Raw genomic sequence first — 17171 nt, 5'->3', positions numbered from 1 at the left:
TCTATCGTGAAATGCAAGAGTTGGAATATTTCAGTAGTGACTTGCTGTGCTTTACCTTCTCACAGTTACATTCTCATGATTTTTCGAAGTTCATTTTAAATTTCTGTCTTGAAATGCAAGAGTTGGGAAATTGTGGTCTTAGTCCACCACCCCGAATGGTGGAAATCCACTAGCTCACTATTGGGGTCTCATTCCACCAGCCTGAATGGTGGAAATTCACTAGCTCAGACTTAGGGTCTTAGTCCACCAGCCTGAATGGTCGAAATTCACTAGCTCAGAATAGGGGTCTTAGTCCACCAGCCTGAATGGTTGAAATTCACATTAGACGAGGTTACGTGCGCACACACACACACAGAGAGAGACGACTAACACACAGGGATAACACACACTAAGAGACGACACACACAGAAAGAAACTGAATTACAATATGAATATGATCAGGAATTGTTTACAAGTCAGGTTGGCCGAGTGCTTAAGGCGCTAGACTTACGATCTGGTCCCCATAGGGGGTCGTGGGTTCCAGTCCCACACTTGACAATTTTTTTCTTATTCTAAATCTATGGAAACAGCCTATATTTCTGACCGTTTTAAGTTTTGATGTTAGTGTTGTCAGTCAAAAGCTATGACCTTGAGAAAAGAGCTTGAGAAAATTGCCTGATTATCGAAAAATGGGGAAACATCCTCCAAAAGTCGACAGGAATACACCCCTCCAGCGCTATGTCGAATATGTTGAATAAAATATGCAAAGTCGCCATAGCTTTATTTGATTTTTAAGGTTAATTTAGACGAGGTTCTGAATTTTCATAAAGAAGAGAAAAAAGTTAGCTCAAGTCTGAACTTTACCAATGAAACTGAATTACAATATGAATATGATCAAAAATTATTTAAAAGTCAGGTTGGCCGAGTGGTTAAGGCGCTAGACTTAAGATCTGGTCCCCATATGGGGTCGTGGGTTCGAGTCCCACACTTGACAATTTTTACCTTATTCTAAATCTATAGAAACAGCCTCTATTTCTGACCGTTTAAGTTTTGATGTTAGTGTTGTCAGTCAAAAGCAATGACCTTGAGAAAAGCGGCACAGTCGGGGTATCCACCCCCAGGATAGGTTAGGTTAGGTTAAGTGGTCTTAACCTAACCCAGGTTCGGTTAGGTTACCTAACCTAACTAGGGTTAGCAGGTTAGGTTAGGTTCGGTTAAGTGGCCGGCCACGTACGCTTCACTTAGGTTAGCTTAGGTTAGGTGAGAGACAGGCAAAAAGTTAGGTGTATGATTAGGTTAGGTTAGATTAGATTAAGTTAGGTTAGGTTAAGTTAGGTTAGGCTAGGTTAGCCTACGTACGCGCGCGTACGTAGTTTGTCTGACACACAAAAACTTACACACGCGAGCAAAAACTTAAATGCACACACAAAAACTTACACACACACATGAAAATATACACACACACACACACGAACAAATGAACACACGCGCACCCACATACACCCACCAACACTCTTAAAAAAACAACCCACAAAAAACCCACACACCAAAACAAACAAAAACAGAAACACACACACACACACACACACACACAAACACACACACACACACACACACACACACACACACACACACACACACACACACACACACACACACACACACACACACACACACACACACACACACACACACACACACACACACACACACACACACACACACACACACACACACACACACACACACACACACACACACACACACACACACACACACACACACACACACACACACACACACACACACACACACACACACACACACACACACACACACACACACACACACACACACACACACACACACACACACACACACACACACACACACACACACACACACACACACACACACACACACACACACACACACACACACACACACACACACACACACACACACACACACACACACACACACACACACACACACACACACACACACACACACACACACACACACACACACACACACACACACACACACACACACACACACACACACACACACACACACACACACACACACAAACTCGAAGTTTCAGACAACAAACACCTATGAGTGACTAAGAATCCTAGCTCTGAAAAGTCCAAAAAGCAAACTACACCTCCCAAATCATAATTTTCTGAAAGGACACACATATGATAGGCTAAGAAATCTAGCTCAGAAAAGTCAAAAATAGCAAATTAACCATCCCAAATCATAGGTTTCAGTCAACACACACCTACGAATGGCTAAGAAATCCAGCTCAGAAAAGTGAAAAAAATAGGAACCCACACATCCCAAATCATAGGTTTCAGACACCACACACCTATGAAAGACTAAGAAATCCAGCTATGAAAAGTCGGAAATAGCAAATTACATATCCCAAATCATAGGTTTCAGACAACACTCACCTATGAACGGCTAAGAAACCTAGCTCAGAAAAGTCAAAAATAGCAAACTAGTCATCCCAAACTATATGTTTCAGACAACAAACACCTATGAAAGGCTAAGAAATCCAGCTCAGAAAAGTCAAAACGAGCAATCCAGCCACCCCAAATCATAGGTTTCATACAAAACACACCTATGAAAGACTAAGAAATCAAGCTCAGAAAAGTCAAAAATAGAAAACTACATATCCCAAATCATAAGTATCACACAACACACACCAACGAAAGACTAAGAAACCCTGCTCAGAAAAGTCAAAAATAGCAAACTATTCATCCCAAACTATTGGTTTCAGACAACATTCACCTAGGAAATACTAGAAAACCTTAGCTCAGAAAAGCCTGAAATAGCAAACTATACATCCCAAATCATAATTTTCTGACAACGCATACCTATGAAAGGCTAAGAAATCCAGCTCAGAAAAGTCGAAAATAGCAAACTACACATCCCAAATCATAGGTTTCAGACACCACACACCTAGGAAAGACTAAGAAATCCAACTCAGACAAGTCCAAAATAGCACACTACATATCCCACATCATAAGTTTCAGTCAACACACACCAACGACAGGCTAAGAAACCTAGCTCATAAAAGCCTTAAATAGCAAACTACTAATCCCAAACTATTTGTTTCATACAACATTCACCTAGGAAATACTAGGAAACCTTAGCTCAGAAAAGCATGAATTAGCAAACTACACATCCCAAATCATAGGTTTCAGACAACACACATCAACGAAAGACGGGTGCAAGGGGAGAGCCTTTGAGGGTATGTGGGTCCCTTGAGGGTCGGTGGTCCTTTGAGAGCTCGGGGGAACCTTGGGGGACGGGGGGTTTGGCTTTGGGGGGCCGGGGATGGCATTTGGGGGTCTAGGTGGGCCTTTGGGGCGCCGGGAGGGCCTTTGGGTGCCGGGGGGACATTTGTGGACCGATGGAGGGCCTTTGGGACCCCGTTGGTCCTTTGGGAGCTCGATGGGCCTTTGGGGGGTCCGGGGATGGCATTTGGGGGTCTGGGTGGGCCTTTGGGGCGCCGGTGACCCTTTGGGAGCTTGGGGGGCCTTTGAGTGTCCGGAGGGGGGCAGTTGGGTGCCTGGGGGACATTTGGGGACCGGTGGAGGGCCTTTGGGAGCTTGGGGGGCCTTTGAGGACCGGGGGCTTCCTTCGGGGTTGGGTAGGGGGGTCGGAACCCTTTGGGGTTGTGGTAGAGGACCTCACGACACTCTTCAAATGAAACTTGTGTATTATAACGACCACACTCAAATTCTCTTCTAAAATCTCTTCAAAATCTTCTTTTAAAATGTCTCTATCTGTTTCGCCGAAATAGTTCCATAGCCTGTCTAAAACGGTTTCGCCCAAATAATCCCTAAACGCAAATTCAGCGTGTTCCTTTGTTATTGTAATCTCTGCGCTAACGCATTTCAAATTAATAGGAAACCTTTTCGCGCGCTAAAACAATTCATCGCTAAGATGTTTCTTGCCTAATTGTTTCCATGGCCTTTGGTTATTAATATCCTTTGGAGTTCGACCAAAAGAGTTGTTCCCGAGGCAAAGACATTAATGATTTGGATCTATTCCTGGAGAAATGTTTCTAGGCGAAAATTTTTAAAGTTCAGGTTAGGTGATGTCATTGGTTGATTGATCTGTCAAGAAAGGGGAATTAATTTGTTGTTTTTAAGAGGAATTAATGATTCACGATAGGTGAATTGAGGTCGACAGCACAGGTGTTCCAAATTCCGGGAAAGTCATAACATTTGGCGAGAGCAACAACAACAAATACTATTTCTGGACCCCATGACATTCACGATCGATTACGCAATCAAGTTCTCGGAAATTCACTTCCCCCTCAAGTCCTAGATCAATAACATTGTTCCCGTTAGAATTCAATGCGCATGTGCAACCTTCTCCCCGGAGTTATTACACATAGAAACATCAAATAAATCGACCTTGGAAAAAGAGGTCATTGACCCCATTAACCACGTGTTCTCCCTAGGGAGGCTATGCCCATATATGGGGTGCAAAAAAGTTATAGGTGGCAGCAGGGGTGATGGGTGGCGCCTCCTGACCCCTCTCTACTCATAGAATACCAGTGGGAAAGCCACATCGTGTCTCTGACCAATCTTAGAGTACAATTGTTAGAGTCGTAAGCATATTTTGTCCTTTTAAGATACGTACAAAAAAAAATAAAGTTGAATAATTTCGAAGTTTTAAAAAAAATAGTTTGTTTTTATGAAAAAAATATTTAATTAAAACCATCAGTCCTCATCATTATGAGTATCCAAAACTGGACTTAAGTTTCACATTTGAACTAGAGAATTGTATTTTCCATAATTTTCTTACAAGAAACTAGAGTTTGCGGTCAAAAACCCTTATTAGCTCAGATTTTACAGAAATAGTTTATTTTTCTATCCATAACTGGACTAAAGTTTCACATTTGAACCAGAGAATTGTATTTTACATAATTTTCTTACAAAAAACTAGAGTTTACGGTCAAAACCCCTTATTTGCTCAGATTTTACACAAATAGTTTATTTTTCGATCCAAAATGGACCTAAGTTTCACATTTGAACCAGAGAATTGTATTTTCCACAATTTTCTTACAAAAAGCTAGAGTTTACGGTCAAAAACCCTTATTAGCTCAGATTTTACGGAAATAGTTTTATTTTTCGATCCAAAATGGACTTAAGTTTCACATTAACGACTAAGACATGTGGCTTTCATGCACTACTCTTTTTCATGTTCAGATGTCGTGGCTATACCTACAAGCAGTTTCTCGATATCTACGTTGACTTACCTCGATTGAACGACTTTCTAGTGGAAAATATACTTACAAGCGTTTTTAATATTGATTTTAGTGCCCTACGAATAAAATTTTTTTTAAATGTATGTGAAATTGTTTATTAATAAATAAAAAAAAATGTATATACATGATAAAAACGACTTTTCTACTCTTTAGATTTCATCTTCTACTAGGTATAGGTATTTGTCGACAACAACTAATGCAGGTAGATTATCTGAATTCACAGTGTACTGATCCTGATGTACTGCAATGTCAGGGTCACATTTTCTACAGTAGATTGTAACTTCACTCTTGTCATATCTCTTTGTATAGTCAATGATACTATTCTCATTCATTCTGCAGAATTGACATGTTTCAATTTGCTTATTTGAAGCAATGTCACAAACAGTGTCCTCAAGTGGCGAATCACATTCCGTCACAGCCAAATAAAAATCAGTGGGCTAATAATCATAACACCCATTGTCTTCACAGCGATGACGTAGAAACCATATTCTTTTGTTGTTCCAACAGTTGAATAGCTGACCCGGCTCCTCCTCCCAGAACAATCTAAAACCACGACGATACCAATCTCTTAACAATAAACTAAAATAACGCTAAGGATTGTGTCCAATAATACCGGAATATGTATTGAGCCATTGATTACAAATATTAGAAGGAGAGTGGGAACATAAAGTTCCACTAGGATAAGAGTCATACATCTCTTTAAGAAATCACTTACGACCTTAAATTTGCGCCGCCTATCCTCTATGCAGTTTACACGGGTTGCATGATCTAAATTTTTCATCATACTCATCAATCATTGTGCAATTCTCACATGATGACCTACTGCCCAGTGTGCACATACATAGTGGACATGTATGGAACATTTTTTCATGTGTTGACACTCTCACTGCCAAAATGAAATTGAGATACCAACAACAACAAATTGAGTGGGATAGTGAGAGAGAGAGAGAGGAGTAAATCATCCTTGAACACCGTCTGTCTCATGAAAAAAAGTCCTAAATTTTTAAAATAGTGTTTAAAAGCATATCCACAATATCATTTTGCCGTGTCGTGATCAATATGTAAATAAATTGTGTAAATGCCTTTGGACCACAACGTAAAAGCTTTATGCAGTAGTCTAATGACGGAGAATCATTTTTCACTGTATTGACAAGAATCCCTGAGAAAATATCTTCCTTTGAACATATAACTCTAGAAAATCATCATCTAGAATCAAACGTTTTTCCATAAGCACTAGATTCCCCATGATTCGCTCTTTCTCAAATCTATCCATTTCTTAGAATCCAAACACTCTCACAACCAACGTCAGACTAACCAGAATTTTTTCTACTCTAAAAAATATACGCTAGTCTACTATAGAAAGAAAAATACCTTTGATTTAGAAACAATTTTATTGAACATAATTACGACAATATTATTCACTGATGTATTTTGTTCTCATCAATATATTTCACTAGCACATCTAATGCTGCCTGAAGTCTATTTATTTGCACAATTTTCAGTTTCGCAGCAAAATATATTTGCTCCTCCTGCTTAAATTTGCTTAATGATATTATGTATCTAGCATACATATCATCCCATTCAAGGCATAGTCTACAGCCTCCGGTTATTTCCACAGCCACATTTGGTACTCGTATATCTTTGCTGCTGCCGGCTCCACCATCAATCTCCAATAGTGTAAATGCTCCACTCATTTTCTCTACTAATATCCTCTCAAATAAACTATTCTCTCCGAATTCAATTCTCTTACTAATATGAATTGCAATGAAAATCACTCCTTTTATTTTAATCCAATCACCAATCGAGTTATCGTATATAGAGTAACCTCCGCTCTCTCTCTGATTGGCCCCTAAAAAATGGGTGTTATCTCAAAAACCAGTCCGGTTGTCTTATACAATCACAACCATACTCTCAAAACATGTTTGACCACCTTATAGGTAAAGGATTGGTCGCTTTTTGCAATGTCCACGTGAAACCACACTGTATATTCTTGTAGGCGTGAATGTACGGTTGAATGTACGGTTGAAAGTACTAGATAGCTTACTACTGACATAACGATTTTCGGGCAAACACAAACGTTGGGTCTCCGTAGCCCAGGAAGCATACCAGGGAATTTTAAAGCAATTTAAAAAAAGACAGTCTATTTCCCTCTATCTTCCCCTCTCTTTATCTCTCTCTCTTCCTCTTTCTCTCTCTATTTTCTACCGCAACTTTGAGGAGCTCGTGCTTCCAAAATGAAGTTTTTCTTTAACTATACGGTTAACTTGGACATAAACATATAATTTTAAGTTTCAAGCCATTCAGAAAAAAAAATATTGACTTTGCTGACTCTATTTTCAGCCGAATCAAGAATTTAAGTTTTGAGTTGATTAGAAAAGAAAGTTTTAAGTCATTTTTGTGTCTCCCTTCGGGATATCATGCCTACGAACTAATGTTTCCAATGTTGTGCTCTTCGTGGCCAGGGGACTTCTCACCGTAATTTTGAAGAGGCCATGACTATTGGGGTGGAAATTTTTCGAGGCCTGTGGCTCCAGCTGTTCTTGAACATTCGGACTCACTTGGCCAGAGACTTAGTTTTTGGGTTCTAGGTTATTCAGAGAAAAACAGACCTTTTAGCCTCCCTATCCCCCAAAATTTCAATTGAACCATCCCTTGACTACAGTACTTTCAGATATAAGTGACAAGTCAATACAAAAAAAAACTGGTTTCGCGGGCCCATGCCCCAGCTTAATTTACTTTAAGTGCACGAGGGTTCTTTTGGCCCAGAAACTGAAAAATGTAAGGCTTAAATCCTTATAAGGCCAAACGTCTTTTACCTTTTTCTGGGGAACAATATTTTTCTCTCTCTTTATTCTTGTACACTGTAGTCCTCGTGACCCAGGGGCGTAAGGATATAAGTTTTGAGCCAACCAGAAAATGTTTTTGGCTCTTTTTTGGACCCTATTACGGGATGTTCTTTCCTCTATTTTTTTCTTGTACATTTCTTGTCTCTAGGGGAACTACCCGCAAGGCTTCTAAATGCCAAAGCTTCATTTGTACTTTACTGGAAACGTTTTTTATTTCGAGGAGCTTTTAAAACATATTATGTTTTCACTAAAGCGTAAATGGGGCTTTCACTTTTAGGAGGCTTTATTCCTATTCCTGTTTTTGATTATGTCCGTTTGTTTGAAGTTTTAATCGGTTATTCATTGTAATTTCTGTTCGTTTCGGGTCTAATTTTTTTGTTAGCAGTAATTTCTGTTCATTTTAAATTTGAATACTTTTCTTTTAAAAAAAATATTCTCTTTTAAATTTTTTCTCGAATTAATTTCTGTTCGTTTTTAATTGACTTTATTTTTTATTTCCTAAAAAAGGAATTTTTGTAAAGCTATTCCGGGTTCCCTACACAAGAATTAAGATTTCGGCTTACTGTTTAATATTTTTGACAGACTTCTGATACTGATTTTAACAATAGCTGTACTATAGAACTTTGGATGGATGAGTAGAAAGAATATTATTCAAACAAATGCATTGAATATCTAAAGAATTTTTCTGCCTTCTGTAGCCCGAAGACGTACTGATCAACATCATATTCCAACCTTGAAGAGAGACGAATGTAGATAGAGGATAAGCATCTTACTGTGTTATATATTGTTGAAACTATTTGTCTGTTTAGATAAATTTATTTTTGGCTTATTTACTAAAAATAGTTATTTTACATGATAAGCTCCCCCTTGGTCCCCTACCCAAGTGAAATTTAAAATATACTTGATTTCCCATCCAATACTCCCTCTCGGTATCAGTTGGGCTCTTCGTGTGCTATTCCACCTAGTTCTTGGCATGCATATTATTCGAAGATTTTCTCCGTTTTGAATTATTCTGTTCATAGAAAGTTTGGTGAAGCGTTTGTTAAAATGGTCCCTAGATTTCTAAGTCAGCGCTTTGTTCTACCTGTATCGCGTTGTGAAGTTTTGAATGCTTTGAATCATCTTAAGTCGAAATCTATTGATGCTGATGGTATCAAACAGTTTGTGGTAACGAACTGTAAGTAAGGAGCGACCCGGCTCAATGGTAACCGAAACTCTAAAAAACGGAATTTTGATACCAATCAAAAGAATTAGATTAGATACATCAAAAGATATATCAAAAGAATTAGATTTTAATTCTGATTTCAAATATATAAGTTTCATCAAGTTTAATCTTACCCATCAAAAGTTACGTGCCTGAGAAAATTTGGCTGATTTTCGAAAAAAGGGGGAAAGACCCCCATAAAAGTTAAAGACGGTCAATACGATTACCCCTGGGGAAAAGAAAAAAAAAAAAAACAAATAAACACGCATCCGTGATCTTTCTTCTGGCAAAAAATACAAAATTACACATTTTTGTAGATAGAAGCGTGAAACCTCTACAGTAGGGTTCTCTGATACGCTGAATATGATGGTGTGAATTTCATTACTTTGTGTTTTTTGCCAGAAGAAAAATATACGAATATAGAAGTTCGTTACGTAAGTTAATTTGTAAATTACGTCAGAACCAAATTTAGAGACAGCCATTTAGTAAAAGAAAAGTAAAATTTTTATGCAAATTTTGTTTACTTATTCAATGACGGTGAGCCAAAATAAAAGCTGCATTAACTAAAAAACGATCAGATATTAAATGAAAAAAAAACAAGTTTTTAAACTGAAAGTAAGGAGCGACATTAAAACTTAAAACGAACAGAAATTATTCCGTATATGAAAGGGGCTGTCTTCTCCTCAGCGCCTCACTCTTTACGGTAAAGTTTGACTCTGTCTCACAACTTTATTTTTTAAAACAATAAAAAACTTTAGCGTAAAGAGCGAGGCGTTGAGGAGGGGACAGCCCCCTTCATATACGGAATAATTTCTGTTCGTTTTAAGTTTTAATGTCGCTCCTTACTTTCAGTTTAAAAAACTTGTTTTTTTTTATTTAATCTCTAAAAAGCATCTAACTCCCCAATGTGCTGAACTTGTGTCACATCTTGCGCTTTTGTTTTAAATGTGCTTGGCATCTTCTGTCGTCCTGGAAAGCTTTTTGTGTGGCAGCGTGACTTCAATTTTAAAAAGAGGTAAACCCCCAACAGATTGCTCTTCTTACCGTCCAGTTTCTGTTTATTGCAATATTAGCAAGGTCTTCGAGTATATTCTTTTACCTATTCTAACTCAAAATATTTCTTTCTTTGGTGAAAATCAACTTGGTTTCAGGCCTGGTGTGGGGTGGCAACATGCTCATCGTGTCCTTTCTTCTATTCTACTTTCTAATTCTTTTAAGGGTAAAGGCGTATATCTCTGTACACTTGATCTTTCAAAGGCTTTTGATTCTGTTGTTCATAACCAGCTTTTCTTTTCTTTGGCCTTTTTTGGTGTTAATTTTTCGATTATTTACCTTCTACGGTTTTGGTATTCTAATTCTTAACTCCGCCTGAAATCTTCTCCAGAAACAACTATTAAAGTGCTTCGTGGTGTTAGGCAGGGAGGTGTTTTATCACCAGCCCTTTTCAAAATTTGTATTTCTACTGTTCTGGAAAAGATCTCAGGCACTTATTTTTCTGGTTCTACTGATATTCTTGCATTGCCTATGCTGATGACATTCTGTTGATTAGTCGTACTGAATCTGCTCTTTCTGCGATGGTTTCCTTAGTTGCTCAGTCTTTCATAAATATTGGTCTATCCCTAAATCTTGACTAGTGTGAATTCTTATCTTATAATCTGTCTTCGTCTACTTATCTGATATGCAGTAAATTTTCCGTATTTTCCGTCTCTTCCTTTCAGTGGATTGATATTAATTTTTCTAATTCTCTAGCTCTTTTTCGTAAGCAGATCGTTGCTGATTCAGTAAGAAAAATTCTGTTCAGTTATTCAAAAATTGTTGCAAACCGTGGAAAATATAACAGAAGAGCTTTTGGGCGCTTATTCTCGACTTTTTCTGATCATTCTGTTCTTAAGCTAAAGGATTTAAAAAAGATTAAAGTTACATATTTCAAATTTTGCCAATTTCTTCTTTCTCTGCCGCCATGGACTAGAAATCAGTATCTAGTTAAAAACTTCGATGTTACGGATGTAACTCAAAAGCTCGGTGACCTACACAAAAATCTTTCTGCAGATGCATTTTGTAAAATTGGCCCTGACCACGGTCTTTTACAGTTCTTTTCTTAGTTTAATTTAATTGCTAGTGTTTGTTGAGTTCTTTTTTGTTTTCTTTTTTATTATGATGTTTATACTCCACTTGTACTACTTGTTGTCTTGTAGTTGTGGGTAATAAATGATTGATTGATTGATTAGCCGTTCCTGAGATATATCGGACATGCCCATTTGACGTACTGAATGAATGTAACGTCTTTTAATTCATTTCATCATCCCCCTCGACATTTCTTGAAATTTTCAGCTTAGTGCCTATAGCTGTTCCTGAGATATTGCTAGTGCGCCCTTTAGACAACCTGAATTCCCATAGTGTTTCTTGATTTAGTCTAACATACTACTGAGGCCAACACAGCTATGCACGCTCCTCCTCCACCCCAATATATTCAAAGCCTCCCTTTTTACACCCGTCCACGAAGTTCCCATTTCCTTTAAATTTTTCTTTATGACATCCTCCCACCCCAGACAAGGACGACCTGCTTTCCCTTTAGCCCTAGACGGTTGGCCGAAAAGAACAATCTTCGGCAATCTATCATCCTTCATCTGCACAACGTGCCCTAGCTCCCTCAACCTTTCTTTCATTATAGCCCTAGAGAGCGGTATTAAACCACATTTTTCGTATAGCCTATTGTTTGCAATGGGGTCAGTAAGCCGGGTAGCCAGAAAAATCCTTAAGCAATTTCTCTGGAAAACATCTAGCAAATCTTCATCTGCTTTTCGGAGGGCCCATGCTTCAGAGCCATTTTTGACCACTGTCGTCACTATAGCTTCTAATATTCTAATCTTGGGTTGCAGACTTATCTTCCTGTTTTTCCAAACTTTTTTTAACTGTGAAAAACACCCTGAGCCTTCGCTGTTCTACTTTTAACATCTTCACTGCTACACCATCTTTACTAATAATACTACCAAGGTAAGTGAAGCTGCCCACCTGATCAGTCTTTTCATTACCCAACGTCACCTTTTTATCTTCACTTATCCCTAGCCTTAGTGACTTAGTCTCTTTAACATTAATTTTCAAACCTATTCTAGCACCCTGAACTCGCAAAACCTCTAAAACGTCAGTCATTTTGCTCACACCTTCATCTAGGATGCTCAAATTATCAGCATAATCTAAGTCCAGGAGACTTTTTCCTCTCCATTTGATTCCGTGGTCTCCCATTGCCTTTCCTGTGCTCCTTAAGACAAGGTCCATCAAAATAATCCATATAAAGGGGGATAGAACACAACCCTGCTTAAATCCTGATTTAATTCACAACCAGCTGCTAACCTCATTTCCTACCTTAACCGCAGCAGTGTTATTCTCGTACATAGCACTAATCACTTTAATTTATTTTTCTGGTATACCATACAAGGATAAAACCTTTACTAAAGCTCTTCTATCAACAGAATTGAACGCTTGCTCATAATCTATAAAACTGAGGACAAAAGGTGTTTGAAATCTCGGGCACTTCTCAATTATTAGCCTAAGAGTGAAAATTTTATCGACGCATCCTCTGGCTTTTCTAAAACCGCACTGTTCTTCTCTTAAAACTTATCTTTGGCACCTTTCAGTCTAAAAAGCATCATATTACTAAGTTATATACTACCTACAGAGACCAGACTAATGCCTCGATAACTACCACACTCACTTTTATTACCTTTCTTATAAAATCGCTTAATTAAGGTTTTCCTAAAACCCCTTTTTCAAAAATCATATTCATAATCTTCAGTAACTTATTTTTAACCTCAGAGCCACAATATTTAAAAAACTCATTTACCACCCCATCAGCACCTGGAGCCTTATTATTTTTTAATCCTTTTAGTGCTGTCGCTAATCCTTCCTCACAAAACAAATCTTCCTTCACATCCAAGGTATTAAAAACATTTTCATTTTCCTCTATATCTTTTCCTGCAACTCTATCTTGGTTTAGCAAATTCTCAAAATGTTCGGCCCATCTTTCATTAGTTTTTTCCTTATCGCTAATTACAGCTCCATTCCTATCTTTAACTGGGCCAAGTCCGGATTGACTACTCCCTCTCAATTTGTTAACATGCCAGTACAATATTTTACTATTATGCCGTCTAGCTGCATCTTCCAGATCCTCGGCAATTTTATCCATAGCCTCCACTTCACACCTCCTTAGTTCATATTTTAATACTTTTGTCACTTCCCGTACATTGGTTTTGTTTTCACATGATATATTACTGGGATGATGCTTTTACACGTCTTTAGTCTTTTTTATTAAGCATAGAGTTTTGTTACTAATATTCTCAGCTGTAGTCCTAGCTTTCTTCCCTAAGACACCTTCAGCAACTTCACAAATTATTTTTCTAAAATTATTCCAATCATCTACCACATTATCAAATTTTAAACTCTCAAGTTTAGTGTTCAACTGTTCCTGGAAAGTTTCTCTCAAATTCTCATCCTGGAGTCTACCAACATCATAACTTCCCGGGAGGTAGTTACCCTTCCGATATTTCAGCTATAAATTAACCCTTGACACTACTAGATGGTGATCTTTACTGTTTAACATCAATAACGGCACTCCTATATACCCTAACATAATCAATAAGGTTTGCTGTCTTACCATCACGTGAATACCATGTTAACTTATGAGCCATTTTACGACCAAACACCGTATTGGGTATCACTAGATTGTTATACCTACAAAACTGCAAAAGTCTGTATCCATTACTGTTTTCCTTTCCTACACCAAATTTACCTAGGCTAGGATACCATCTATCTCTATTTCTACCGACCTGGGCGTTAAAATCTCCTAGTAAAAACATCATATTTCTACCTGGGAGTAGAATGGCCTTATTGAGCCCCACGCGACACCCCTGCTGCCACCTATAACTTTTTTTAACACCATATATTGGCATAGAACCACGTGGTTTATGTTTTTTTGTCAATGAGAATGAAAAAACAGGAATTTTGTCACATTTATGTATGTTTTCTTGGATGGTTATGTGTGTTGGTCGATTTATTTGATGTTTTTAATGGATGTTTAATTGTTTTTGTCAGTGAGAATTTGAAAAACAGGAACTTTCTCACATTTATGTCTGTTTTCATGGTTTTTGTCAGTGAGAATGGAAAAACAGGAACTTTCTCACATTTAAGGATGACAACAGCAATTTATGTTTCCTGTTTTATGTCTGTTTGTTGTCAGTGAGAATGGATATGCTTGACGCGACTGTTATGAGATTGTTTGTCTAACCTAACCCGAGAAATTGTTTTATATAATCGCTAGGGGAAATTAGTAATTCACGAAGGGGAGAATTAAGAAACATTATGACTTCTTTAATCTTAGGTCTGAGTGATAAACGTTCTTTAGGTCAGAGAGAAAAATTAATATTCTATTTTTAAATAGAGCTTCATTGATCTTTAGTGTCAGGAATTATAATTGACATCACTTGTTATCTTGGAATTATGCGGGAGTCTAAAGAGATAGAAATTCTATTTTTAAATACGGCTTCACGGAGCTTTAAGTCGGAGAGATAAATTGATATTCTAATGGAAACCCTAATAGTTTAGCTAGGAAAATTTATGAGATGAAGAGATTAACGTAGGAAATGGTTTCCTAGAAATTTGAAATGCGTTAGCGCAGAGATGCCAAACAAAAGGAACACGCTGAAATTACGTTTAGGGATTATTTGGGCGAAACCGTTTTATCCATTTTATGGGATTATTTCGGCGAAACATTTAGAGACATTTTGAAAGAAGATTTTAGGAAAGGTTTTAGAAGAGTATTTGAGGGTGAAACTCTGTGGTCGTTATAATACACAAGTTCCATTTGAACAGTGTTGTGAGGTCCTCTACCCCAACCCCAAAGGGTTCCGACCCCCCACCCCAACCCCGAAGGAAGCCCCCGGTACTCAAAGGTCCCCCAAGCTCCCAAAGAGCCCCAGCCCCCCAAACGCCCTCCTCAGACCCTCAAAGGCCCACCTCTGGTCCTCAAAGGGCCCCCGGACACCCAAAGAGCCCCCCCCGGACCCCAAAGGTCCTCCCCCCGGTCACAACAATTCCTGCGGGCCCGAGAAATACTATAGGGAGGGACTGTGCTGAATGGGGATGTATTACAGGGATATACCACGGGTCAGAAAGAGCACTACAGGGGATGCACCACAGGAATATACTGCAGGGAAAAACCACAGAAATGCACCACTGAGATACGCCGCAGGGATGTACCGCTGTTTGTTAGAGTTCTAGTTTACTTTAATTTTAGTTAAGAGTTTGATGTTTGTTTTTGTGTGTGTGCGAGTTTTTTTTGTGTGTGCACATATCAATTCTATTTTCCTAAAATAATATAAAATTTTCGAGTGTGTATGTGTGTGTAATAAGTTTTTGTGTGTGTGTAAGTTTTTGTGTGTGTTTAAGTTTTTGTGTGTGTAATTTTTTGTTTGTGTGTAAGTTTTTTTTGTGCTTGTGTAAGTTTTTGTGTGTGTGTAAGTTTTTTGTGTGTATGTAAGTTTTTTGTGTGTTTTAGTTTTTTGTTTGTATGTTAGTTTTTTTTTTTATTTAATTTTTTTTGTTTGTGTAATTTTTTGTGTGTGTGTTTAAGTTTTTTTGTGTGTTTAAGTTTTTTTTTTATGTGTCTTTATGTTTTTTTGTTTGTTTAAGTTTTTGTGTGTGTGTAAGTTTTTGTGTGTGTGTGTAAGTTTTTTTGTTTGTTTAAGTTTTTGTGTGTGTGTAAGTTTTTGTGTGTGTGTAAGTTTTAGTGTGTGTGTTTAAGTTTTTATGTGTTTGTAAGTTTTTGTGTGTGTGTAAGTTTTTTTGTGTGTGTAAGTTTTTGTGTGTGTTTAAGTTTTTGTGTGTGTAAGTTTTTGTGTGTATGTAAGTTTTTGTCAGTATGTAGTGTGTGTTTAAGTTTTTGTGTGTGTAAGTTTTTGTGTGTGTGTAAGTTTTTTTGTGCATGTTTAATTTTTTGTGTGTGTGTTAGTTTTTTTTGTATATTTAAGTTTTTTGTGTGTGTAAGCTTTTTGTGCGTATGTAAGTTTTTGTGTGTTTGTAAGTTTTTTTGTGTGTGTATTTTTTTTTGTGTGTTTATTTTTTTGTGTGTGTGTTGTTTTTTTTGTGTGTGTGTTTGTTTTTGTGTGTGTGTTAGTTTTTGTTTGTGTGTTTAAGTTTTTTGTGTGTGTGTGTAAGTTTTTGTGTGTGTGTAAGTTTTTGTGTGTGTTTAAGTTTGTATGTGTGTGTAAGTTTTCGTGTGTGTGTAAGTTTTTGTGTGTGTGTAAGTTTTTGTGTGTGTGTAAGTTTTTTTGTGTGTGTAAGTTTTTGTGTGTGCGTGTAAGTTTTTGTGTGTGTGTAAGTTTTTGTGTGTGTGTAATTTTTTGTGTGTGTGTGTGTGTTAGTTTTTGTGTGTGTGTAATTTTTTTTGTGTTTGTAAGTTTGTGTGTGGGTTTATGTTTTTGTTTGTGTGTAAGTTTTTTTATGTGTGTAAATTTTTGTCTGTATTTAAGTTTTTGTGTGTGTGTGTGTAAGTTTTTGTTTGTGTGTAAGTTTTTGTTTGTGTGTAAGTTTTTGTGTGTTTGTTATTTTTTTTTGTGTGTGTATTTTTTTTTGTGTGTTTCATTTTTTGTGTTTGTGTAAGTTTTTGTTTGTTTGGAAGTTTTTGTGTGTGTGTAAGTTTATGTGTGTTTGTTTGTAAGTTTATGTGTGTGTGTAAGTTTGTGTGTGTGTGTAAGTTTGTGTGTGCATGCAAGTTTTTGTGTGTGTGTAAGTTTTTTTGTGTGTGTAAGTTTTTGTGTGTGTGTGTGTAAGCTTTTGTGTGTGTGTGAGTTTTTGT

The 17171-nt window shown here is 37.5% G+C and overlaps 1 protein-coding gene and 1 non-coding gene across 7 annotated transcripts in view; one reads left to right on the top strand and one right to left on the bottom strand.

The window, feature by feature from the left end:
- axo (axotactin) overlaps nucleotides 1-17171 on the bottom strand; it is a 228528-nt gene that overhangs the window by 174429 nt on the left and 36928 nt on the right. The window lies entirely within an intron of this gene.
- TRNAV-UAC (transfer RNA valine (anticodon UAC)) lies at nucleotides 455-537 on the top strand. Its single transcript has one exon. It is a non-coding gene; the product is annotated as a tRNA-Val (tRNA).

The sequence above is a fragment of the Artemia sp. Qi Xiang Cuo genome, chromosome 14 (genome assembly GCF_049724085.1).
Source record: "Artemia sp. Qi Xiang Cuo chromosome 14, ASM4972408v1, whole genome shotgun sequence".
In the NCBI taxonomy this organism is placed as follows: Eukaryota; Metazoa; Arthropoda; class Branchiopoda; order Anostraca; family Artemiidae; genus Artemia; species Artemia sp. Qi Xiang Cuo.
The sequence above is the reverse complement of the archived record's forward strand: the minus strand, read 5'-3'. Positions and strand labels throughout refer to the sequence as shown.